A 16,668-nucleotide genomic window follows, 5' to 3' on the forward strand; every position below is an offset into this window, starting at 1 on the left:
TTGAGGAGTACTGGTCAGATTTGTTGTAGGATGTCTTCTATTGAGATCTGTATGACATTTTCTTCATGATTAAACTAACGTTATGGATTTTAGGAAAGAAAGCCACAGAGGTAAAGCAGCCCTTTTAATATCATATTAAGGGTAAAGACTATAACCATGACTTATCACTGTTGATAGATATGGGTGAGGTAATGCTGGTCAGAATTTCTCTACTAAAAAGATATTATTTTTTAACCCTTTCCACATGGTACCTTTTAGAAGAAAGTCACTATGCACAACTAACACTTAAGGAGTAGGAAGTTATGTTCCATCTCCTTACAGGTGGACTATCTACATAAGTTATTTGGAATTTTCCTATATGGAAGATTTGTCTCTTCCCTTATTTATTTAGTCAATCATTTATATCAGTATAGACTCATGGATTTTTATTTTATGCTTTGGGCTATAAAAATACCACTTTTCCTATTTTGTTGCTCAAATTGTTTTGACTTTCGCCTTTGGGACTTCTTTAGATGGCTCCTATGTCCTTTTGACACATCCCCATCATTATTTTTTTTTTTTGAGCAGTCCCCAATTGTATGCAGTATTGATTGACAGCATCCCATAGAACAGAGATAAATTTCAGTCTATAAGATATTTGAACACCAAGGATTAGTATGATTTTACATTTTTATTGGTGTTGGTCTCATATCAGTTTTTATTCTGTTTGCTCAAGGAAATCCTAAAAATTAAAAACATACCGGAGACAGTTTTTATAAATAATATATACTTCCAGAGAGAAATCTGGATTAATTATTCAACACAACTATTTATACATAATCTCCTCTCTCTGTATCTATTTAAGATACTACATTTTAAAATTGCTCTAATAAGCATTTTGGTAATATAGAACAAGTTATTATTAGATGTGAAGACATATTGTCTGTGAATATTTGTATTTCTGTCTTTGGAGGAACATGCTCTAAATTAGGGAAAAGTACAGATAATGGAATTCTGTACATGGCTTATAACTTACTTGATATAGACAGTGAATGTTACCTTAGAGGGAAAAAATCCCATTTCATAATCTTACAATTATTAGCTAACAGTTCTGCTCTCTGGATGAACCACTAGAGGCAGTAGGCAAGAGTTTTCAAACTATTCTGTACCTAAAAATCACCTAGGACACTTGTGAAAACAGTGTCCAAACAGTGTCCGATTTAAGACCAAAATGTTACAGCTACTCTGGAAAACAATTTCTCAGTTTCTTATAGAGTTAGACATACACTTCCACATCACCCAACCATCCTACGCTTAGGTATTTACACTGTGGCAATGAAAACTTAATGTTCTCACGAAAACTGTACACAAATGTATATAGCAGCTTTATTCATAATGCTCAAAACCTAGAAACAAACCAAACGTCCTGTAATTGGTGAACAGATAAACCAACCCTGATACATCCACACAGTGGAGTGCTACTCAGCAATAAAGAGTGAAGAACTATGGATACTTTCCACAACTTGTATGAATCTCAAAGCCATTCTAAGGAGATAAAGGAGATAGTGTCAAAACGTAGCATACTATGTATTTGCATTTAATTATAATCTTGAAAAATCCCCAAAAACTATAGTAATGGACAACAGACCAGTGGTTACAGGGTTAGGGGTGGCGATATGACCATAAAAGGATGGCACCAGGGACATTTCTGGGGACTAGGCAACTGTTCTGTATCCTGATAGTATTTGTGGTTACATGAATCTATACATGTGTCAAAATTCATGCAACTGTATACCAAAAAACAAACAATCCTATTGCATATTAAAAAGTAAAATTTCAGGGGTGTCTGGGAGGCTCAGTTGGTTGACTGTGTGACTTCACCTCAGGTCACGATCTCGCGGTTCATGAGTTTGAGCCCTTCGTTGGGCTCTGTGCTGACAGCTCAGAGCCTGGAGCCTGCTTCAGATTCTGTGTCTCCCTCTCTCTCTGATGCTCCCCCATTCACACACACACACTCTCTCTAGAATAAATAGACATTTAAAAAAATTAAAAAAGAAAAAAACAAAACAGTAAAATTCCAGGCTCTCATCCTCAAAGTAACAGACTCAGGAGTCAGAGGTGGGGCCTAGGAATCTGCATTTAACACATACACACATTAGCACATTCAAATTGTTCTGACAAAGGTGATCACACTTTAAGAAGCACCACTTCAACAGAAAATGTAATAGACTGAAGGTTAGAAAATTGCAGTACAGAATCCTCCCAATTGATAGCTGTGGCTTTGAATGCTGTTATAGGTGGAATAGTGTCTCCCACAAAAGCGGTTTCAAAAACTATGTTGGAGTCCCAACCCTCAGTGACTCACAATGTGACCTTATTTGGAAATTGAGTCTTTATAGAGATGAACACGTCAGAATGAAGTCGTTAGGTTATGTCCTAATCCAACCTACTATGACTAGTAGGTTTTGCTCTGTTGTGTTTATTAAAGACTTTACTTTTTAAGAGGAGTTTTAGGTGTACAACAAAATTGAGAGGGAGATGCAAAGTTTCTCACATACCCTCTGTTCCCAATACATGCATAGCCTCTTCCATTATCAAAATCACTCAGCAGAATGGTACATTTTTACCAGGGATGAAGCACACTGACACATCATAATCTCCCAAAGGCCTTAGTTTATCTTCGAGTTCGCACTAGGTGTTGTACATTCTATGGATTTGGAAAAATATATAATGACAAATATCCATCATTATAATATCATACAGACCCCCAAAGGGTTTGAGGGATCCCCAGAGATCCCCAGACCACACTTTGAGAATGATTATTTTAAATAAATCATTAATATTTACTTGATGCTTGGATTACTGTAATTCTGCAACTAATAAAATTTTAGACATGGGAAAAGTCTAAGTAATGGTGTCTCTTCAAATATCAGGACATTGGGAGTTCATGCATTTGAGTATTTATGGAATACCAGTGTGTGCAAAGCTGGAAAAGAAAACAATGTCTCACTTGGTGCTCTTTCTAAATTTTTTCTTAATGTTTATTTATTTTTGAGAGAGACAGAGACAGAATGTGAGTGGCTTAGGGGCAGAGAGAGAGGGAGACACAGAATCTGAAGCAGACTCCAGGCTCTGAGTTGTCAGCACAGAGCCAGATGCAGGGCTCAAACTCATGAACTGTGAGATCATGACCTGAACCAAAGTCAGATGCTTAACTGACTGAGCCACCCAAGCACCCCTGATGAATGTCGCTTTTAAAGCAAGTCATTTTAGAAGCCGGTGTAGGGGAACAGCGCAGCTCTCCCTTTTGCCTAGGCACACACAGAGGCCTCAAAATGAGGAATCAAACCACACTTTGAAACATTTGAATTTTTGACTAACTACATGTGGGAACTCAATTAAAGAAGGTTGCAGCCATTGAGTGAGGAACAAATTTTTGTTGTGTATAGCCTCTGAGAATTTATTAATTACTACAGCATAGGCTGGCCTTTCCTGAGTAATAAAAGGGCAAATTAAGAAGATTAATTCAATTTGATTAGAAGTAACCAAATGTATTGTTTAATTAAATGTTTTGAGCCTGATAACAGTTCTAATTCCCAATATAACTGCCTTCTCTTTTCTTCTGGGGAAGGAGGGTAATAAGACGAATCATAAAGCAGAAGACTGTACCTTATATAATGAATAAGATAAAACAATAACCCCCCACATTGTCTCAAAAATAAAAAATTCACTGAAAACAAACAGGCTCATAAAAACAGAGAGTGTATTTAAAACTCTCGTTTCACCTTTTAATAGTATAAGAATTCTAAATTTTCATTAACTGTGCCAAATTCATGATAAGTATATAGCTAATCATATCAGGAACAAAACAAAGCAGACAATAAACACAACCTGCTGACTAGCATCAGAACCATAATATCTCTTAAGAAATTTTGTCCATCACCATCTGACAGAGGGAAAATCAATCTTAAGTTCTTTCGGTTGAAAGAGGTGTTAATGTTATTTAACCAAATTACAAATTAGTCCCTGAAACAAGCAGAGAACCAACCAGTATTCATTGGATGGATATGCTTTTATTCATGATGGAATATTTAAGGTAGAGAAGTCATGGAAACCTTTTAATCTGCGTTACTGAAGTATGCGCTATTTTGAGGCCTTCTGTGTGAAATTTAAATACCAACTTAAAATTCTAATTCTGTTTGGTATTAGTTTTTTTCATTGCTGCCATAACAAATTACCACATTTTTAGTAGCTTAAAAAACCCACAAATTTATTATCTTACAGGCCTGAAGTCTGCCATAGATCTCAGTGGGCTAAAATCAAGTTGTCTGGAGGGCTGCATTTCTTTTTGGAGGGTCGGGGAGATAAAATGTTCCCTTGCCTCTTCCAGCTTCTAGAGGTTGCTACCATCCCGTGGCTCTTGTGCCCTTCTCTCCATCTTCAAAGCCAGCAATATTGCATGACTCTCAGCCTTCTTCTCATCTCCCTCTGACTGCAACTGGGACATGATCTGTGCTTCTAGGTTCGCGTGATTAGCCTGGGCCCACCTGGGTAATCCAGACTAATCTTCCAGTTTCAAGATCCTTAACTTTAATCACATCTAAAACGATCCTATTGTCATGTAAGGTAATTTAGCCCCAGGTTCCAGGAATTAGGACAAGGACATCCTGGTGGTGGAGGTGGTGGGCACTTCTGCCTCCAAGAACCTGACGCATTGAAGCACTTCATTTGGAACTTGGATGTCTCTGCTCTAGACATGCTCCCCACTTCAGGACGATTATAAGCAAATAGTTAACCTTCTGGGCCTTGCCTAGGCAAAATATAAGTAATACTTCCCCTGGCTAAAGGTAAAAATTTGAATAGCATAACTAATTTAATATGGGTTTCTTCTTGCTATGTAATCTGTAATCGTATTATTTTAATATGGGGACCCAAGTCTATATTTGGATATATATATGTGTATATATTATTTGTATTACTTATATAAATGTGATATGTTTATATTTATGTATATATTATGTTTATTTATGTATATATAATTTATATTATTCTATATATTTACATTTAATCATTTTTTCTATTTCCTTCTTAAATTTCTCAATGACTCCTACTTGATTAAGCCTCTAAATTGTGTCCTATTAGCAATCCCACTTATCAAACTCCACCTTCCCATGTTCCCTTCTCTTAGGATAATAGTCCGTGTCAACTGAAAGGGGCAGTGTTAAATTAGGCAACTAAACTAATGTAGCTAATAGCTTAACAAACACCTGCCTTAATTATGCAAGTGGAAGACCTCAAGAAGTGACCTGGATGGTATAAATTCCAACAGAATAGTGGCCAGTGTTTTAACTAGCCACTGATAGATTCTTCAGATCTCTGCAGTTGCTCTGTGGAAGTCTGGCTATAAAGGCTGAAGTCAGAACTAAGTTTAAATCCCTTCTTTTCTACTTTCCAGTTATATTTGGGACAAATCCCTTAAGTTTAACCTCTCTGCACTTCAACTGCATCATCTGTAATAATACATAAGGATACCTAATTCACAAGGCTGTTGCAAAGATTAAATGAGATAATGTATACAAAGTGATTAGAATCATACCTAGCATAAAACTACACTACACTCAATAAGTAATGACTATTGTGGGGCGCCTGGGTGGCGCAGTCGGTTAAGCGTCCGGCTTCAGCCAGGTCACGATCTCGCGGTCCGTGAGTTCGAGCCCCGCGTCGGGCTCTGGGCTGATGGCTCAGAGCCTGGAGCCTGTTTCCGATTCTGTGTCTCCCTCTCTCTCTGCCCCTCCCCCGTTCATGCTCTGTCTCTCTCTGTCCCAAAAATAAATAAACGTTGAAAAAAAAAATTAAAAAAAAAATAAGTAATGACTATTGTAAATATGTTTCTTGCTTCTGCTTTACTGTATCAGCCAGACTTCCCCATGGACTGATGCACTCAGATCTATCAATTCTTCCACATTCATTCACCAAGAGCATTGCTTACTACCATTGAACATCTGTTTGTCTGTGTAAGGCACTGGGAATACAGAAAAGAGCAAAAGAGACCAAGTGTCACAGAAGTTTTCTAAGTAGGAGTGACAATCAATTCCCCCCAAGTTCGTGTGCCTTCCTTTTTATGCCAGTAGCATCCTGGGTACACTCCTGTCACCTATCACCTTATCCTGTAATGACTGCATCCATTACTCAGGCCCCACTAGTCTGTGTGAACTCTTTGAGAACATCTTTGTATCACTAAGCAAGATTCAACTCCTAGCTTAAAGTAATAGCCTCCAAAATGTTCTCTGAATTAATGCTGTCTGCACTTGGCCTATCATTTCTATATCTGAGGGGTCCATTCCCTATTAGAAAAGTGTCTTCTATGACAGTAACTAGGGTCTTCTCTATGTCCCTAATAATTTATTATTTTTTTAAATTTTTTTTAATGTTTATTTATTCTTGAGACAGAGACAGAGTGTGAACAGGGGAGGGGCAGAGAGAGAGGGAGACACAGAATGGGAAGCAGGCTCCAGGCTCTGAGCTGTCAGCACAGAGTCCGATGCGGGGCTCGAACCCACAGACCGTGAGATCATGACCTGACCCAAAGTCAGACGCCCAACTGACTGAGCCACCCAGGCACCCCCCTAATAATTTATTATTAATTACTTCCTTTCTTTCATGTATATCTAATCAATGTTACCAGTAATTTTATCAATAACTCCAAAATACTAATTCAGTAATGCAAAGTACAACTATTTCCTTGTGGCCCAAGAGGGAGATGATTGAATAGAGTGAAATTCAGGAAGGAAATATACATTTTCCACTTGATACACAAAACTGGATGGGATGCTCTGCTTCTTCAGGCTGGGAAATATGGGCCTTACAGTGGGGGGTAGGGATGACCCTTACAGTGAATGGTCTTAGAATTTCCAATACGTTCCTCTAAATATTAATTGATAAGAGAAAAGATTGCTTGGAATAAGGGATAATAAGGGATTCATGATAAAATCAGGGCCCAGAAAACTTTACCTGCATGTAATCCACTCTATACAGATTTGCAATGCCTATTAAAGGCTCTGAGAAATCTCAAAGATTCCTTTTTAACTCTGATTGACACAAAAATTCCCCAGATGTATTTGATGCCACAATACTTTTAATTTTAAATGACACTTTTTGGGGCACCTGGGTGGCTCAGTCAGTTAGTTGAGCATCTGACTTCGGCTTAGGTCATGATGTCACGGTTCATGAGTTCGAGCCCTGCATCAGGCTCTGTGCTGACGGCTTAGGGCCGGGAGCCTGTTTCGGATTCTGTGTCTTCCTCTCTCTCTCTGCCCCTTCCCCACTCATGCTCTGTCTCTCTCTCTCTCAAAAATAAACATTAAAAATTAAAAAAAAATAAAATAAATGACACTTTTTAAAGTGCCTTAGAACTAGTGTTTTTGGAAAATGCATCGCCGTCACAGTAGTGTCAGTGATTGATGAACGCACAGACCCAGGACAAGACTACATGCACTTTAACAGAAGTAAAGGCTCTAAAAGATACCTCCACACAACAAGACCACAGCAACACTGACTTCACAAATATAAAAAGAATCAGGTGTCACTAATTCCACCCGACTGGAATGAGGATTCCATTAAGCCCTGAGTATCTCGCTCCTCAACTCTCTGGACACTAGTTCCATGGCTACCTGCTTATCAGGCGAGCTGCACATGACTGGAAACATCTGCAGCTCAGTCCTGAAGGTTCAGTATCCAGAGGCACATTTCTTCTGCCATGCCTGGGGCCCACTTTTGCAAGGCAGCTGCTGTCCTCAGATCAATATCTCATAGTATTAACTCAGCAGGCTCATCTTTCTTTGTCGTTGCAAGACATTTCTTACATCCACCCAGAGTAGAAACAATGCTCCTCACTAATGCTTAAATTACCCGATGAGACAACAGTACTGTTCTAATTAAATCAAAGTAGTCCACTTTCCTTTAAATCAGATAGCTGGACTCCTCCTTTCACCTGGAGAAACTGGTTTCACATTTTTTAAATGTTTATTTATTTTTGAGGGACGGGGGTTGGGGGTGGAGAGGGAGAGAGAGAAAGGGAGTGGGGGGTGCAGAGAGAGAGGGAGATCCTCCAAGTTGTCAGCACAGAGCCCACCTGATGCAGGGCTTGAACTTGTGAACCATGAGACCATGACCTGAGCTGAAGTCAGACGCTTAACCGACTGAGGCACCCAGGTGACCCAGAAACTGGGTTCATAGTAAGTTAACTCATATTGATGATCTTCTTGCAACTTATGTCATTTTATTCTTTTTGAGCATTATTATGGACTCATGACCTTTTCCAAACTCAACTGGTTCAAATTAATTATATACACTGTTTTCCTTTAGATACTCAAAGGATCAGCAATAGGAAACCAGCAGCATTCACTCGGACATCTCTTCACCTGTTATAACACAGCCACTACCTTTCCCTCCATCCCTCTGGAAGCTGCTTTTTGCTAATAAGACATCAGAGCTTATCTGAACTTTTCTTGTCCCAAGACATAGAATCTCCCTGAGCCTTGATTTTAAGTAGAGAATGAGATTCTATACCAAAAACTTCAGCTGGAGGTGAACAAGTGTACATGTACACATTAGGGGGCAGGGTACAGTGGGACTATTAGAACTCTCCTGACAAAGCACATAAGCAACCATTTTCTAAAAAGTCATAGTAATGTTGCTGCTTCTGATATCTCTTTTCTTTTTTTTCAGTTTTTATATATTTACAAAACTATGGCATATGAATCAGGTATGAAGAATACGTCCGTTTTAAGCAAAAGAGCATTCTAGTACCTTAAAATCTTGTGACTGCTTCTCTGATCTCAGCCCACTCCCTCCCCCAACATCTGAGGCAGTCACTGAACTGAAGTTTGTGTTTGTCATGCCATTTCTTTTAACAACAGTTTTTTTTATATCCCTAGCAATGTATTTCTAAACAACATACTATTTAGCTTTATCTATTTATAAGCTCAATGGAATATATATATATTTTCCCGAGCTTGATTTTTGCTCAGTATTGTTCTTGAGATTTAGCCTCATTGACATGTGCCGGTGAAGGTCATTCATTCTCACTGATACATGCATTTGTTGTTGTCTGACATCACAATGGCTTATTTATTCTCTGGTGGATGGAAATTTTGGTTCTTACCAATGTTTTATTTTTATAAATGTTTCTGTTATGAACACTGTTGTACTTATCTCTGAGTATACATATCAAATAGTTTCTTTAGGGTATATGTCTCAAAAATGGAATTCCTACAATGAAAATACATACCCATTTTAAACTTTTTTTAAAACAACCAAATGCTTTAGAATGAATTTTTAAAGTTTACATTCCTACCAGCAAGGTATAAAGTGTATTTAAGGTATTAAAGTGTATTTAAGGTATTAAAGTGTATTTAAGGCACTAAAGTGTATATAAAGGTATTTTTGTTTCCTATTTATGGCAATACTTATCCATCTTACCATTTTTACTAACTAGATAAATGTGAAATGATATTCTGAATATGGCTGAGGTTGAGCAACTTTTTCTCTGCTTATTAACCATTCAGTTTTCCTCTTCTGTGAAGCTTTGTGTCTTATCAGCCAAGTGTGCCAATCTTGTTCTTAATTCTTCAGGAATGGCTTTACCCTTCTATGTAAATTTTAAATCAGCTGGTTAAGTCCCACTGCAATGACTTGTTAGAATTTTAAGTGGAATTATGCTCAACCTGTTATATTTTATAACAATGTGCTTTTATCTATAAACATATATTTCCACTTATTAGATTTTCTTTAAAATCTTTCAATAAAATATAAAATGTATAATTTTCTCTACAAATGCTTTGAATATTTTGTTGAATTTTTTCCAGGTACTTAACATTTGATTCTATTTTTCATTGTATGGCTTTATAACTTACATTGTTTTTTGGTGTTTAGAAATGCAATTATCTTTGATTTTGTAACCAGGAGCATTGTTAAACCATCTCTGTAGTTCTATCTGCTATGTTAACTATGGAGTTTTTAAATTTTTCTACACAGAAAATTGTGTTAACTGTGAATAATTATGGTTTTGTTTCTTTCTTTACAATTCTTTTACTTTTTACTTCTCTTCACGCCTTACTTCACTAGCCAGGACATCCAATTCACCATCAAATAAAAGTACTGATAGCAGTCATTCTTTTATTGTTTCTAATCTAAAATGAAATACTTTAAACACTTTTTTTTTATTAATTTGATGTGTCTGTAGATTTATTTAGAGGTAAAATTTATCTGGTTATAGAAGTTTCTTATGCATAAAAAGACAATTTAAAATAAAAAGATTTTACAATGGCCTTCAAACATATGAAAAAAATGTTCAACCTTCCTCATGATTAGGGAAATGAAAATTAAAACACTTCTTATCTAGCTGCCTCATGAATATTAAAAAATATGGCAACATAATTTGTGATGAGACTACTGGGCAACAGGAACAGTCATTCATATATTAATAACGGCTGAGAATGCAAACCCTTTCTGACGGTGCAATGGACTGAATGTTTGTGTCTCTCCCAAATTCACATGTTGAAATGCTAGCCTGTAATATGATGGTATTAGGAGCTAGGGCCTTTGGGAGGTGATTAGGTCATGAATGGTATTGATGCCCCTAGAGAAAAGACCCCAGGGGGCGATTGGGTCTCTCAGTCTGTTATCTGACTCTTGATTTTGGCTCAGGTCATGATCTCATGGTTCGTGGGTTCGAGATCTGTGCTGACAGTGCAGAGCCTGCTTGAGATTCTCTCTCTCTCTCTTTCTCTCTCTGTCTCTCCCTCTCTGCCCCTCACCTGCTCAGGTGCCGTCTCTCTAAATAAATAAATAAATATCCAGAGAACTGTCTCACTCTCCTATCTGGATAGGAAAAGGATATGAACAGCTGGCAGTCTACAATCTGGAAGAAGGTTTTCACTAGAGCCTGATGGTACTGGCACCCTGATCTCAGACTTCCAGTCTTGAGAACTGTGATAAATAAATATTTGTTGTTTAAGCCACCCAGTGTATGTGACTTGTTATAGTGGCCTGAACAAACCAAGGCAAAGGAGGTTTGGGGAATACCAGCAACACTATATATACACTTACCTTTTGATCCAGCTACCTTAATCTGAGGAATTTACCCTGAGGATTTAGTTCCAACAATACAAAAATACACAGGCAGCACTGTTTGAAATTGTAAATTATTAGTAACAATCTAAATATCCATATAATAAAAATGAATGAATAAACTATAGCATATCCACAAGGTAGAGTTCTATGAAACTGTAAGAAAATAAAATGATCTCTCTGAAGGGATACAGACTTATTTTCAGGATATAGTGTTAAATGAAAAAAATAAAGAGCAACAGATTATCTATGATATGCTACACTTCACACAAAAAAGGGAATAAGGAAATGTACATGTATCTGTTCACTTGTGAAAAAAAAATCACAGAAAAGATAAATCAGAAACTAGTGAGAAGAGTTACTGTGGTAGGCTGTTATGGGCTCCCAAAGATTTGTCCATGTCCTAATTCCCAGAACCTGTGAATGTTACCTTACTTGGAAAAGGTGTCTTTGCATATGTAATTAACAATCTTTTTTTTTTTTTGAGAGAGCAAATGAGCCAGGGGCAGACAGAGAGAATCCCAGGAGGAGCAGAGGGAGAGAGCAGAGAGAGAAGCGGGGTTTGTGTTTTTCCCCAAGCAGTGCTTGTGCTCACCCAAAATGAGGCTCAAGCTCGGGGGACTCGAATTCACAAACCCACACACCATGAGATCATGACTGTCAGATGCTTAATGACTGAGCCACCCAGGCACCCTTGTGATTAAGACTCTTGAGATGGGGAGATTATCCTGGGTTATCCAGGTGAGCACCAAGTGCAATGACAAGCATCTTTCTGAGAGAGACCGAGGGAAGGTGCACACAGGCACACAGAACACAACATGGAGACAGAGGCAGAGCCCACAATGACACAGCTACGAGCCCAGCAGCTCTAAGAATGCCAGGCAGCCACCAGAGCTGGACGCAGCAAGAAAGAGTCTCACCCAGAGCCTCCAGATACAGCCCAGTCCTGCTGACACCTTGATTTTGGATGTGTGATTGCTACAGCTGTGAAAGAGTGAGTTTGGCCATGAAGACTGGTAATCTTCAGCACAGCAGCACAGGGAAACAAGTGCAGTTACCGACAGAGGTGGGCTGGAATACATTTGGAAAGGATAGAAAATGGAAATGAGTACAAGGGATGAGGGAAAGTGATATTTTGGTGGGTATCTTTTTCTGACTTTTAAAAACATGCTAATGTTTTTTTTTTCACAGACTATTACATATATAGTATATGTGTACATATATATGTACATACATGTATATAAATACATATATGCATATACATATATATTTACATATATATACATATATACTATATATGTAATTAGAATCAAGCAGAATGCAGGAAGAACCCCAAATGAAAAAGAAACACAAATTGAATCTTAACTGCATTACAAATGAGTAACATGCCACAGTGAGAGGGTGGGAAGAAGAGAACTAACCTAAGCAACTTTGGGAGAGTATTTTGACAAACAATTTTAAGACTGGAGACAAAACAACTATACACAAATGTTGTGCTCTGTCTGGTAAATGTGTTGAGTTAACAATTCTGCAACTAATTGCTATATAAACCAGGGTTTAGTAATAATGAATACATGAGGCCAATGAGAACCAGGTTTCTCACCATCACAGAAAGGAGTTTACAAATAAGGAAGGAGGGAGGCCAAAATGAATTATGACAGGGGTTGAAATAGATCGTATCAGGGGCGCCTGGGTGGTGCAGTCGGTTAAGCGTCCGACTTAAGCCAGTCCGACTCACGGTCCGTGAGTTCGAGCCCCGAGTCAGGCTCTGGGCTGATGGCTCAGAGCCTGGAGCCTGTTTCCAATTCTGTGTCTCCCTCTCTCTCTGCCCCTCCCCCGTTCATGCTCTGTCTCTCTCTGTCCCAAAAATAAATAAACGTTGAAAAAAAAAAAAAGAGATCGTATCAGTACGAATTCACTATTTTTCATACACATTTAAATATATAGTTATAAATAGATACATATATAAATATTTATTAATATATTTATATTTTCTAGCTCTGCTTGCTGACAGGAGTCTAAAAGAAATAATACCCCCAGTGCACTCAGATCTTCATTTCTAAGTAATCATTCTCCAGTGGAAAGAAACAGAGCTCCTTGGAGAAATGGCTGATTCTAGGAGTGGCACAGGGCAAATACAAAATGAACATGGAACATCATTTCAGTTCAGAAAATTGGAAAATTCTCCAAAAAAAAATGATGGGGACGTTTCTAAAGGAAATAAAAACAAAGAGTGGCTCACAAAGGCCACAGCTAGGACAATTTGAGCAATAGAAGAAATACTGAGAAAATGGATTATAACCAATAGAGTAAAATAAATATTCACAAGTTTATAATGACATAAATAAGTGATTGAATAAATAAGGGGGGTAGAAAAGAGTGCTTTTATCCACAGTACAATTTCAGTTATCAAGTATAGGAAGAATCATGGAATTAGATGATCACCATTTTAGCAAACAATACGGTAACAATTTTTACAGCCAAATGTCATCAATGAATATTAAGAGTAGTGGGCAAAAAGTATGATGAGAAATAGGATATTTACATCATCCCAAAGAATAGTATGTTTGCAATGGAAAGACATAGCAGACACTACCTTAACCAGCTGATTAAAGATAGCATCCCCATTAATGAGGCATATCAACATCACAAGCTTGCTGATGTAATGCCCAGACATAGCACATCACTTCTGTGGTATTGTTGCCAAAAAAATAAAACCTGAATTTAATTTCTGGAGGCATAAAATAAGCACAAATTAAGGAGCAGGCTATAAAAAATAACGCTTCAAGAGTATCAGTGTCATGGAAGCCAAAACTAAGTGAAAAATTGCCTAAGATTAAAAGAAACTAGGGGCGCCTGGGTGGCTCAGTCGGTTAAGTGTCCGACTTTAGCTCAGGTTATGATCTCATGGTGCTTGAGTTCAAACCCTGCGTCGGGCTCTGTGCTGACAGCTCAGAGCCTGGAGCCCGTTTCAGATTCTGTGTCTCCCTCTCTCTCTGCCCCTCCCCTGTTCATGCTCTGTCTCTCGCTGTCTTAAAAATAAATAAACATTAAAAAAATTTTTTTTAAATAAAAAAAATTAAAAATAAAAGAAACTAAGAAGGCATGACAATTAAATCAACATCTGAGCCTGGATTCAATTCTGGTTTCAGAAAAAGTAAGTTAGTAGGACAACTGGTGAAATTTGAATAAATTCTGTAGATTAGTTAATGATACTGTATTGATGTTAATTTGGAAGATTTGATGGCTGCACTCTTGTTATGTACAATTTTAGCATTTGGGTATGCTGAGAAATGACATACAGGAATCCTTTGTACTATTTTTGCAAGTTTTTGATAAGCCTAGACTTGTTTCAAAATGAAAAAAAAAGTTTTTTAATTAGAAATTTTTACTTATTGTTTGCCAAAAATTTTATTAAATTATTGAATTTCAATAATTCTCTGCATCTTTGCAATAGTTTTTTCTTTCATCAAATAATACATTGAGCTATATTATTTGCTTTTTCTAGTGTTTAATACAGCTTGCACTCTTGGGATAAAATAGCTTTGTCATCAAATACCAACATTTTAAACATTGCTGAATTGGTTTGTTGTCTTGTTTGGAATTTTTTCATCTGTATTCATTAGTGAGATTGGCTGTCATTTTTCTTTCTTGCTTGTTTTCCAGTTCTAGTTTTATAATATCTTTATAAAATGAGTTAGAAGGTTTTCACTTTTCCTTATAATCTGAGTTTGTGTAAATTTTGGATTTACTATATATAGTAACTATGTATAGTTTATTGTTTTATTGACAAATATTTCTCCTCCCCAAACCTATGCTTCTTGGAAGCAGTGTACTTTCTGATCCCATTGATTTTGGACTTAGTCATGTGACCTGATCTGGCTAATGGAATGTGAGTGGATGCCATATCCAAGCAGAAGCCATGGTGCAACTGAATGTCTATGCAGGGTCTTAATTGCTTCTGTGTCCCCTATGGTGGGAAAGACATATCCAGAATAGGGTCACCTACTTCAGTCTGAGTCCTGGAATTAGAAGACATATGTAGAAGACATGATCATAATGCATTACTGGAGAAGAGCTACAGAAAAAACAGCAAGAAAAAGAACAGAACAGAATGTGAACAAGAAATATATACATGCTGTGTATGACATGCTTTCTATTTTAAGATTGTTTGTACATAGTATAACCTTGAAAAAATTTACCAATATTCTATTTTGTAGAATTTACTGATAGAACCAGTTTAGGTATTTTTTTGTGGCAAGATTTTCAACTACTGATTAAATTTCCTTAATGGTTATAAGACTATGCAGATTTCTTATCTTTTCTTAAGTCAATTTGATAAGTGATAGAATTTTTGGAATTTCATATATATTATCAAGTTTATTAGTATAACTTTTTTTGTACTATCTTCTTTTATCTTTTTAATGCCAGCAGAACTTATATCCCATTTTCAATTTCCTCATATTACTTATTTAAGCCTGCTTTCTTTCTCTTAATTCCCGGCCCCCCCCCCACCGCACCCTTTTCAGGGAGAGAGGGGTAAACTTACCTAAATAGTATTTGCAAATAATATTAATTTTTCAAAAAACTCCCATGTTTTGGCTTTCTTGTATTATTAGGTAGGGCTAGTTTTAGGTGGAAAAAAAACAGGGAAATTTCAAATAATAGTGGCTTAATAAATATAGAGTTTTATCTCTATCTCACATAAAATTTCAGAGAGGGCTCTCCAGAGTCAGCATAGAGGTTTTATTCATGAAGAGCATAAGGAATCAAGATTTTTCCATTACATCATTTCATCTTTGTGCTTGTGGTCCAAAATAGGGGAAAAAATAATTAAGAAAAGAGTAAACAGCATCTAGTATCTCTCTTCTAATGAAGATTCCCCAAAGCTGCCACAAAGCATGTATGCAAACTTATCATTGAACAAAACTTAGTCCCATAACTATAGCTACCTGCAACTGTAGTTATTATTCTGAACTACCATGTGCCCACGTAAATATTGATTATAACATTAACAAGGATAAAGTGGAAATAGATAATGAGAGAAATGAATAGTCCTACAATGTTGATCTTTACTATCACATAAGAAGTTTCTGATTCTACTCTTATTCTCATCTTTCTTTCTACAAAAATTGAAGTTATTCTTCTTTCTCATTTTCACTGTAAAAGTATCTAATATTCAAAATTGGGGCATTGATACAAGTTTTTATTTGCACCTTATAGTTAAAGATAATTTAAGTTCTCTCAGTTAGATGTGAACATGAAAAAATGCTTTCCAACACCCAAATCCAAATCTTGTTATTTTTTTCAAGTATTATAATATGATAATTTATTATGCACAGGATAAAAGATTGGTCATTTTGGGAATTTAAAGAATTCTTATTTTCATTTTCCTACTTTTTCTTTGCATTTGCCAACTTTCTATAATTAAAATCTGTTGCATTTAAAAGTATTTTTTAAAGTTTATTTATTTATTTTGAAAGAGAAGTGAGTGGGGGAGGGTCAGAGGGAGAGGGGGAGAGAGAATCCCAAGCCAGCTCTGTGCTATCAGTGCAGAGC

The sequence above is a fragment of the Lynx rufus genome, unplaced genomic scaffold (assembly GCF_022079265.1).
Source record: "Lynx rufus isolate CCGP_SWC_20201006 ecotype Redwood Valley unplaced genomic scaffold, mLynRuf1.p SCAF_6, whole genome shotgun sequence".
NCBI lineage: Eukaryota > Metazoa > Chordata > Mammalia > Carnivora > Felidae > Lynx > Lynx rufus.